Raw genomic sequence first — 11,170 nt, 5'->3', positions numbered from 1 at the left:
CTCCAGAGCCTGAGAAAAGATGCCTGTGCCAACATATTCGGGGGACTTAATTATTCCTGTTATTTTACAGCACAAAATTCTCTTTTGCTCTCCCTTCACAGAGAATTTTTTTTCCTCTCTTTCCTGCTTGAGAAACTTTATCTTGATTTTTTTTTTTTTAAATTTTTTATTTATTTATTTATTTTTCCCTAACCACTTCTGCCTCCTACCTGCTGAATCCTCCAAGCAATCCAATGCATGCACATTTTTGAATAAAGCCTCTTAAACAAGAGGCTTGTTTAGTAAGACTCAGTACAAACCTTTTTAGGGCTCTAGCAGGGCTAACATACTGGCCAAATCCCTTTTATTTCAGTATGCTTTACATCCCATGCCCTATACAATTTTGTGGGATAGAGTCATCCCAATGCACCTGCACTGCCTACTGTGAATGGGGATCTCTCAGCACAGACAACATATCCATTATTTTATTTTTGTAATTGACAATAAATCTTTTTTCTTGCATTGCCTTAGTTACTGACACACTTAGCCTCATACATTCAACCATGAAGGTTACCTACTGTCTTATTTCTGAGTACTCTTAGCATTGCAGCTTTTATTTCAAAACAAAAAGTCAAAGCATTGCTACTAACAATCCATACAAACAAAGAAGTATTTCACCCTCTTGCTACATATCTTCTCAAGAGATGGGTATTTTTAGTATTAAAGAAAAGAAAGAACATCTATCATATGATTCCAGACCAACTACAGAAAAGGTAGTCTCTCTTCTTTATCACCTTCTGTGTTTCAGGTTTTGCTCCTCTGAGAAAACAGAGCCCCTCAAAATAAAGTGTATTTTGCCTACTGCCCACCTCTCTTTCTGCTTAAGAGTTGAGGAGAATTGCCTTTCCTGTCATAGTCAGTTTTGCCTGTCTCATACTTCTGCCCATAACTCGGTGCCCTTCTAAGGGAACGAAAAGATTTTTCAGCTACTTCCTTCATGAGATTTTGTTACCGTCACGTGGACTCCTCTCAATTGGTCATGTAATAGCAATTGCAGATGCAATTTACAGAGCTGCAGCTGGGAGAAAATAATAATAATAATAATAATAAAGTAGATGGTTCTGGGAATGGACTGATAGGAGGCTTTATGAAAACACAGCAATGGGTGAGAGATAGGTAGTCAATCTCTAGCATATGCACTGGAAGCTTCAAGTACCGAACTGATGGTGAGCACCAAAACAACATGCAGCTTGGGTACATAAAACAGAGTAGTTCAGGAGAAAAGGACCAGCTGAAATCAGTCCTGAGGAGAAACTGAGCCTTGCATTCTCTCACAACTGATGCAGAAACACAGCCTTTATTCCACACTGGGCTTTTTTTGCACTTTTTTTTTTTTTTTTTTTTTTTTAAATTACGGGGTATACTAGAGCAGGGTGTCCAGCAATTCCCTTTCTCTAAGCTGCTAGAAGCCAAATTGGTTTCGAGATTCCATTTGTCTTCTGCAGAGATTCAAGGGCAAAAATTCATGCATAAAAGAGAAAATGGGCAGAGGAAGTCATAGGATGGGAAACCTATTTTGTCTTCTACAAGATTAAATCAGGTACAACTGGGAATAAAGTGTATGCTTTAAGTATCCATGACCTTAACGAACATCTTCTTTACAGTCTGTTAATGGGAACATTAACCTAGTATTATACAAATCTAAGCATTTCTGGTTGAGCAACCTGAGCTAGCTGTAGATGCCCCTCTTCATTGCAGGAAAGCTGGACTAGATGAGCTTTAAAGGTACCTTCAAACTCAAATGATTATCTGATTGTAAGAACTGTGGAACATGCTGATGGAAGGAGATGCATACAGCTAGTAGTGATACATGCACACAGGTGCAATCCCACAAGATTAATTTATTTAGGAAAACATAGCAAAAGCAAGTGGCTGCTGTCTACAATTAATCTGCTTGGGCCCCTCACTACAAAAGACTCTGAGGCCCTGGAGCATGCGCAGAGAAGGGCAATGAAACTGCTGAGGGGTCTGGAGCACAAGACTTGCGGGGAGCAGCTGAGGGAGCTGGGATTGTTTAGCCTGGAGAAGAGGAGGCTTAGGGGAGACCTCATTGCACTCATTGAAGGGAGGCTGTGATGAGGAGGGGCTTGGCCTCTTCTGCCAGGCAACAAACAGGACCTGAAGAAATGGCCACAAACTGTACCAGAAGAGGTTTAGATTAGACAGAAAACTTTTTCTCTCAGAGAGTGTTCAGGCACTGGAATGGCTACTCAGGGAGGTAGTAGAGTCACCATCCCTGGCAGTGTTCAAGAGGCATCTGGATGAGGAGCTACAAGATATGGTTTAGTGGCTTGTGATAGCAACGGTAATGGGAGGATGGTTGGACTAGATGATCTTGTAGGTCCTTTTCAACCTTGTGATTCTGTGAATCTACATGTTTGGTTTTGTTTGTTTTTTGTTTTTGTTTTTTAATATGCTATCTTTATTTATTTATTTTAAATGAGTTTTTCTGGACTTATACTGCATTTATTTTCAAGTTATTTTCCATGAAGGACCACTAGAAAAACAACATCTACAGTAAAAAAAAAAAAAAAAAAAAAAAAAAAAAAAAAAAAAAAAAAAAAAAAAAAATTAACTACATTGTATTTATATGATCCAGGAAGCCATTTTTGTGGGAAAACTGCCCGCTTGGGTTAAAATTTGCCAGAGTTGATATTGCGAAAAAAAGGTCAAGTGAGAAGGGGTAACGAGGAACGAAGGGGCACGGCCAGAAGCAGCGCTGCGCGCTGTGAGCGACTGCACCCCTGCGCCTCCAATCCGAGCAAAAAGCTAGCGGTGAGCACGCGGATGTACCTCTAGATTTGCATACTGGCTTCCCAGAGTGCAGTGCGGCAGCGGACAGCCCGGAATTGAGGGGTTTTTCTTTTGTACTTACAAGAAATCGCGGATTTTATCCGAATTTAGGGATTAGAAACACGAGCATATTGCTAGTGAAAGAGCGGTGGAAAACAGGATGTGTATATATCGATAGCCAGGTAGCACCACCGTCACAGTAAAATAGTAGAATACATAAGCTATAAATAATAAGATAGTGAGACTACATTTCGGCTGGTCCGAAAGTAGTGGGGTCTCTCAATTGATTGTTCACAGTCAGTTACAGATTGATCTCCTCGTTCTCTCTTTCCCCCCTTCCCACTACTACACTTGACTAGTCTTTTAGGCTCAGATTTTCGTTTGGTCGTTGCAGGGGTTGCAGGCACGCTTGGTGCCTGCTAAGAAACCCAAATCGCCAAAGCAGACTCTCTTTAAAAAATCTGTTTTCAAGAAGCCAGCGCCCATTACCTGCTTTTACTGCTTTGTGCGGTAGGAGAGCGAGTGTAGCACATCCCGTTTACCCCTGTTTGCAGGCAGTTTCTCCGTGACTCAGCTCATCCAGCATTTCCTGCCCGCCCCGTAGCACAGACAGCTAAGTGATAAGCAGCTGCTGCAGCTTTAAACTTGTCTGTCCTGGTGCCGGTGGCTGACACGGCCTCTGGGGCAAGACAGAAGGGGGGTTCATGAGTTTGACACCACGGGGGTAGGAGATCCCACCTCAGAAGCATAGTAGATCTGCAGATGTCAGGACTTTTGCAGCGAGATGAAAAAAGAATGGATGAACTTTGCAAAACAAAACCTGAGGGGAAAAAGTGGTTAAACAAAATTATCTTGTAGAAATGTGGCAGGAGATACTGACTTGCCAATTATTTGTAAATTCTGCTTTCTTGACAGGACAAAGAGATAGGCTTTATCAACTACTTGTAAAGCTTGCTTGCTTGACAGGACAGAAGGGGATAACTCTGGTTGGACAAAGCAACAAACTGAATCCAGACTACAAAGAACATATAAACAAAGGAAACAAGTGTGGGTACCTACTAGGAGGGATAAGTTCATGATAAGTGACTAAGAAGAATGTGAACCCTGAGTACCTTTGATATCTATCATAAGATGGTCGATCAGAAACTCTAAGACTCAAGCTGGAGTGTTAGAAAATACACATTATTTGCTAGAGCTGGATGCATGGGAGCAATCCTCCTATCATGCATACCTTGAACAAAAGATCTTTAGTTCATACAAGTGTTATATATGCAGAAGTTTTCCAAGAGGTCTGTTACATATGCAGAAGTTTCCCAGAAGTATCATCATAGTATCATAGTATCGTGCGAGTTGGAAGGGACCTTAGAGATCATCGAGTCCAACTCCCGGGATTCGAGCCCCCCTGTGTAGCAGAGCAGCATTTCTGCCACTTGCGCCACAGGGGGGATTCGAACCCCTGGCCTCTGGTGTTGCAAGCAGCAATTCTACCACTGCACCACCGGAGGCACACAATCTGTAAGTATGTTACAGATTCAGTGACCAATTCTGAACCGGATCTCCTACTTCCTTGGTACAAAGATTCAACAGAGCTTCCTTATCTCTTTGGTTCAGAAGCAAAGCTCTTTCTGTTATATAAACACAAATTGCAGGGCAGGGGTATCCATCAATGAACACCACCAAGCTTAAAAATATTATTGTAACTTGTATCACCTTAGCCAATGGGAAAGGGGAAAGAGTTCACTAGCTTTGTGGTGCAGGGGTTCTGTCTCTGAATACTTTGGGAGACCCCACAGGGATATGTGCCAGTGGACTCTCCCTTTATTCAAGTAAAGCCCCAGATTCCTTTGTTTGATCATTTGAGTAAAATTTTCACAACGACTTGAGAGCTCATCTGGGATCTGTCCACTCTGGAGTCAGTGGGTGTCTAAGTGAGCTTCCTCACCGATTTTTGGAGTTCATTAACACCAGGAGAATGAGTTTTCAGGACCATCGCAGAGACAGACAGGATGACAGACTAGGAAGTCCATAAAGAATGATAAACGTAGTGGAAGAGACAGAGACTCTGTGAAGAATCTCAGTGGTGAGTTGAATTGGTAACCGGGAAGAGTAAAAAGGAAAGGACACTTGAGGGAGTGCAGCAGTATGTCAAGGAAAGGAATCTCTGCAAGGGGGGTGATGACTCCTTGATACCCCCAGAACCCCTTAATGTTGTCTAAGTTCTGAAACAGTCAGAGACAAGAGACGAGATGAGGAAAAAATGTGATTTTAGACTGGGAGATATATTGTAAGGCTGTTCTGATTTAACAAGGCCAAACTAACAAGAAGGGAATGCCTGAAATGTGACAGACAGCATCAAAATGTTCCCCTTTGTCTTCCTTATCTGTGTGTGCAGAGACCTCCAATTGTCCTTGCATTCCACAGAAACCTTTGGAACAAGAGTGTTGGGAGGAAGTAAATGACCCTAAGGACTAACAATGGACTAACAATACAATGGATCGTCATGATGCTACAGGGACTCCGGGTGGCACTGAAGTTTGCCAAATAAAGCTATGTCTGTTAGGCAGTCATTGGGAATGGGTGGGATAATGAATTTGGGAATGCAAAGAATATGTAGTACATGTAGTACATTCTGTCTTCAGAGATATGATTTAGCAGAGAGTTGTTAGAGTTAGGGTACTATGGTTAGGCTGTGGTTGGACTTGATGATCTTTAAGGTCTTTTCCAAGCTGACTAATTCTACGATTCTATGCAAAAATATAACCTGTTCACAAAAGAGCAATCGGTAGAGCATTTTTGGAGAATTATCTTGATGTTACCCCAGTGCTGCCAATGAAGAGTACCTTGCTTAATGCTAACAAAGCTTTGCTGTTAACTTTCTATGCACTGATTTCTTTGATTCAGAAGAGGTTTCAGGTGTACCTTGAGGATGAGCAGGAGAAAATGCAAAGTAACGAGACAGTTAGAGTTCTTAGTTTATGCAGGGGAAATGTATTGCATGTTAAATAGTTGAAAGGATCTATGAACAAGATTTCTGTCAGCAGTTTGTGCTAAAGGAAAACAAAAGGTTGAGCCTTTCTCTCAAATGATTGTGAAAATGGGAAATATAATATTGCTTTTGTGTTTTGCGACACTACTATGTTATTCTTAAACAGGTAATAACACCTTTGTTGGAAGGGGGGATTTTTGAAGAAATCTCCTTTAGGATGTATATTGAAATGCTGAAGAAAGGGACAGTGGAATGGGGAGAAGAGGCAGAGGAACCTCCCATTGGAAGACTGTGTTTGGTGGAAGATCATTGTGCCAGTTGTAAAGAGCATGGGCATTAACAAAAGAAATGCTCACTGACTAAGGCTGTGACTCCAGACCTAGCAAAAGACATGCCTCTCAGTTAGCAATGAGGGGGCTGGGAATGAGTCATTCCCAGCTGAGCCCCTGGTTGGGGTATGGCTGGAGGTTGAGGATGACAAAGCTGAAGCAGACACAGTACTTGATAGGTCATCCAGATAATAATCTCATTTTATTTAGTACCTTTTGTACAATGGGGCCAGAATTAATTAAGTTTAGAGAAAGAAGACTGAGGTGCTCAAGTGTGGTGATACCTTGGAACTGGGCCTGGTCTGTTTTATTACAGTTAAACTAAAACTTTTCTCTGAAGAGAGCAAGTTTATCTGGCCATATGTTTGATCATAACATTTCTGTCTGTATTCATCAACTCAGATTTAAGAGTCTGTCTTAGTTTCAGCAGGGATGGAATAATTTTCTTCAGCATGTCTGGTACGATGCTATGTTTTGTTTCAGGAGATAAACAATGCTGCTAACAAGCTGATATTTTTAGGCAGTGTCATACAGAGCCCAGGCCATTCACAGCAAAGGGCCCAAGGAGCTGAGAGAAGACAGAATTAGAACAACTGATTAAAACAGGCAAAACGGGTATTTCATACTCCGTGACATCATGAGGAAGGAGTTCTTAAGGAGGTAGGAGTTGATGTCTCCACTGTTTGGGGCCTGGCTGGGCATCAGTCATTTTCTTTGTCTTAGTGAATAATTTTGTCTCAACACATGAGTTCTGTTTCTCTTTTCCCTGATTATCTCCCCCACCACAATGAGAAAGAGGAGGAGTGAGCAGATGACTGTGTGGTGCTGGGCCACCTGCTGTAATCGAGTAAACCACAACAGTCAAATTGTTTTTTTTTTTTTTTTTTTTAAGGAGTGGAAGCATGCAATTATTCCTCCCTAGGTGCAAGACTCTACACTTGCTTTTGTTAAACCTCATCTAGTTTCTTACTGCCCAGCTCTCCAGCCCGTCCAGGTCTCGCTGAATGGCAGCACAGCCTTCAGGCATGTCAGCCAATCCTCCAAGCTTCGTGTCATCAGCAAACTTGCTGAGGGTGGCCACTATCCCCTCGTCAAGGTCATTGATGAAGATGTTGAACAAGACCGGACCCAGAACCGACCCAGGGGAGCACCGCTAGTTACAGGTCTCCAGCCAGACTCTGCACCACCAATGACGACCCTCTGTGCTCTGCCAGTCAACCAGTTCTCAGCCCACATCACTGTCCACTCATCTACCCCACACTTCCTCAGCTTTGTTATAAGGATGTCGTGGGAGACAGTATCAAATACCTTGCTGAAATCAAGGTAGACAACAAACACTGCTCTCCCCCCATCCACCCATCCAATGACAAAATTATAGAAGGCTACCAGGTTGGTTGAGCATGACCTCCCCCTGGTGAACCCATGCTGACTACTCCTGATAACCTCCTTTTCTTCCAATTGTCTGGAGATGGCATCCAGCACAAGCTATTCCATCACCTTTCCAGGGACAGAGGTGAGGCTGACTGGCCTGTAATTACCCGGATCTTCCTTCTTGCCCCTTTTTGAAGACCAGAGTGACACTGGCTATCCTACAGTCTCCAGGCACTTCTCCCATTCTCCAAGACCTCTCAAAGATGATAGAGAGTGGTTCAGCAATCACCTCTGCCAGCTCCCTCAGCACCCACGGATGCACCCAATTGGGTCCCATGGATTTATAAACACTGGTGTTGCCTAGGCGCTCATGGTCCACCTCTTCCCTGACTAAAGGGAAGTCTTCCATTCCCCAGACCCTCTCACTAACCTCCAGGGTCTGGGATTCCTGAGGTAGAGCTTTTCCACTGAAGACAGAAGCAAAGAAGGTGTTCAGTATCTCCGCCTTCTCAGCACCTCCTGTTGCCAGAACACCCCCCTCATTTAGTAGGGGACCCAAATTCTTCCTAGTCTTCCTTTTACTGTTATCATACTTTAAAAAGCCTTTTCTATTATCCTTTATCACTTTTGCCAGATTCAATTTCAGGTGGGCTTTAGCGTTCCTCATCGCATCCCTGCAGGCCCTGACATTTCTATATTCTTCCCAAGTGGCCAGACACTTTTTCCACATTTCATGGATCTTCTTCTTCCCTTTGAGTTTGTGCATGAGCTCGTTGCTCATCCACGCAAGTCTCCTGCCACCCTTTCCTGATTTCTTTCTCACAGGGACACACTGATCCTGAGCTTGGAAGAAGAGCTGTTTAAGTGCTGATGAGCTCTCACAGGCCCCCTTACCTTCTAACACCCTAGCCCACGGGACGGCTCCAAGTAGGTCCCAGAAGTGATCAAAGTTGGCTCTCCTGAGTCCAAGCTAGCAATCCTACTTTTTGCTTTGCTTCTTCCACTGAAGATCTTGAACTCTGCCATCTTGTGGTCACTACAACCCCAAACTGCCCCTGACATTTACTTCCTTAACTAGTCCTTCCTTGTTAGTGAGAATAAAATCCAGTAACACCCCTCCCCTTGTCAGTTCCTTCACCACCTGCATCAGAAAGTTGTCTTCAACACATTGCATGGTCTGGACTGCACGTGCCTGGCCATATTGCTCATCCAGCAAATATCTGGATAATTGAAGTCCCCCATAAGGACCAGCACCTGGGATCGTGATGCTACTTCCAGTGCTTACAGAAGGCCTCATCAACCTCCTAATCTGTATCAGGGGGCCGGTAGTACACACCCACCAGTGCCATCCTTACCAGCCTGCCCCTTGATTCTTACCCACAAGCTCTCGACTGCTACTACATCACTCTTCCCCAGGTGGAGTTCAATACATTCTAGCTGCTCTCTCACATAAAGAGCAACTCCACCCCGCCTTGCCAGCCACTCTTTCCCAAAAAGCATATAGCTCTCCATGACAACATTCCAGTCATGTCAGCTGTCCCACCATGTCTTCATGACTGCAATGAGATCATGGCCTTGTGACCGCACACAGATCTCCAACTCTTCCTGTTTATTTCCCATGCTGTGTGCATTAGTGTACAGACACTTTAGGGAAGCAGCATCTCCCTGCCCCTCTGCATCCCCTTGATCTCCACCCTCTTCACGCATCTAGCTCTGTTTTGCGCCTTGAAGTACCCACTCAACCCCAGTAGCCCTCATTTTGTCCCCTTCCCCCTTCAAATATAACACAATTAGAATAAGCGGTAGAAAATCCTGTCTATCTTGAGTTCTTTGCCTTTATTGATTTCTGGGCTATAGTTTTTCTTTGAATCCATCTTCTGCTGCATTTTTATTTTTCGCTGTGTCTTTCACTTTCAGCAGCCATTTGGTAGGCTGTGTTGCAGAATAACTCCCCTCTACTGTAAGGCAAAACATACTGAGTTTCAGGAAGGTTATGTAGCTTAGATAAGGCAAGTAGCACATTAATCAAGAGCAGGTGGACAGGAATCAGCTTTCACCTATGAAAAAACAAACAACTGTTCAAGACATCAGTATAAGGAAATCCATCAGAAGACTGAGTTATAGATAACGATAAGAGTTTTCTTTGCGCGTTTGCGTTAAATGAAGCTGTATGTCCTCCACTTCTTTTTAATTTTAATATCAAGGACATACAGGTTGGGATTTGAACGAACAGCATTTGAACAAACAGCAAAGTGATTCTTCCACCTTGCTGACTTGCTTTGTGGTAATTCATAGAGAGATTCCTTCTCCCTACCCACAGGACTGAAACTGGAATGGCTGCATCCTTCCCAAACCATGTACTTCCCAACATGGGCAGTCCTGCCCCAGCTCCCACCAAGAAATTTGCCCCAGAAGCCATGCTAGGGTGGCCATTTATATCAGCTGCTCATGGCACACTTAACTATTGATGTTGAAGTGACAGTAGTCTGTGGCTCTGGCCTCTGAAAGTAGGCACAGCAGCATCTACAGCAGTTGCTTCTGAGCCAAACGACCTCTGTAGTTGAAGAAGCTGCCTTGTATGCTCTATTTGATCCTGGACACTGACAACAAGCAACATTTTGCACGCCCACCTTTTTCCTGCTTGTGTCTTTCTGCAGCCTGCTACACTCAGGCAGCAGAGGGCACCAGGGAAACTCACTGATGTAAGGACTACTGAGATGTGCAGCGATTCATGCAACAGCCCACACATCATGCTCAAGTCCCAGAAATACCTGGTAACTGGGGAAAGGTACTATATAGCATTACAGTGCCTTCAGCTAGGGTTGCTCACATATAACTGCTCTGCACCAGAAAGGAAGATAACGTTACATACTTGGTGCAATTACTCCACAGGCTGCAGAACATAGCCTTCTGATCCATGACCAAAAAACATTCTGACATATGGGCAGTTCACAATGGATTCTGTCCTTTCCTGTGAGCTAGGGCAGAAATCAAATTTCTAGGCTAATGCTACTTTCTGAAGAGCCTTTGACCCTTTACCATACACACTAATTCACATTCCACTTTTCCTTTTCAGGAACCTGCTGCCTGAACACAGTCATATAAGAACAAAGACAGACTTTGTGGACCAGTTTCCTGTTTTGCTCAGATCACTATAATGAACAGTTTATAATAACAAAATTATTTGAAATAGAAACCATATAACAACTTAGTACAGAGACATATCCTACTGTAGTTCTCAGTACAAAAAAAGCTAGTATTTAACACAACATCAAGACCCCAGGCCAGCATTCACTGTAGCCTTGACTACTTTGCAGTTAGCATAGATATTAATACCTTATAAAGCACAGGCTATGCTGATGTTGCTGCACACCCTTGTATTTGTTCTGAACACTCAGCTCTGCCTAAACTGTACTAGGTTATGGGTCAATTTCTGTTTTCTCTCAGCTGTATATGTGATCACACTGGAAGAGATTTACAAAAGGCCAAGCTCCTTAGAACCCATATGAGAACTGACTACTACTTAGTACTGAAGGACGAGAGAAGTAAAAGACTCCACAGTAAAAGAGAAAGGGACTTCACAGAAAGTAGGACAGGGGTAGTGAAAAGATTTATATTGAAAATTATGTTGAAGATTTACGTGAAAAGTTTA

The sequence above is a fragment of the Excalfactoria chinensis genome, chromosome 2 (assembly GCF_039878825.1).
Source record: "Excalfactoria chinensis isolate bCotChi1 chromosome 2, bCotChi1.hap2, whole genome shotgun sequence".
Taxonomy (NCBI): Eukaryota; Metazoa; Chordata; class Aves; order Galliformes; family Phasianidae; genus Excalfactoria; species Excalfactoria chinensis.
This window is presented reverse-complemented; position numbering follows the sequence as displayed.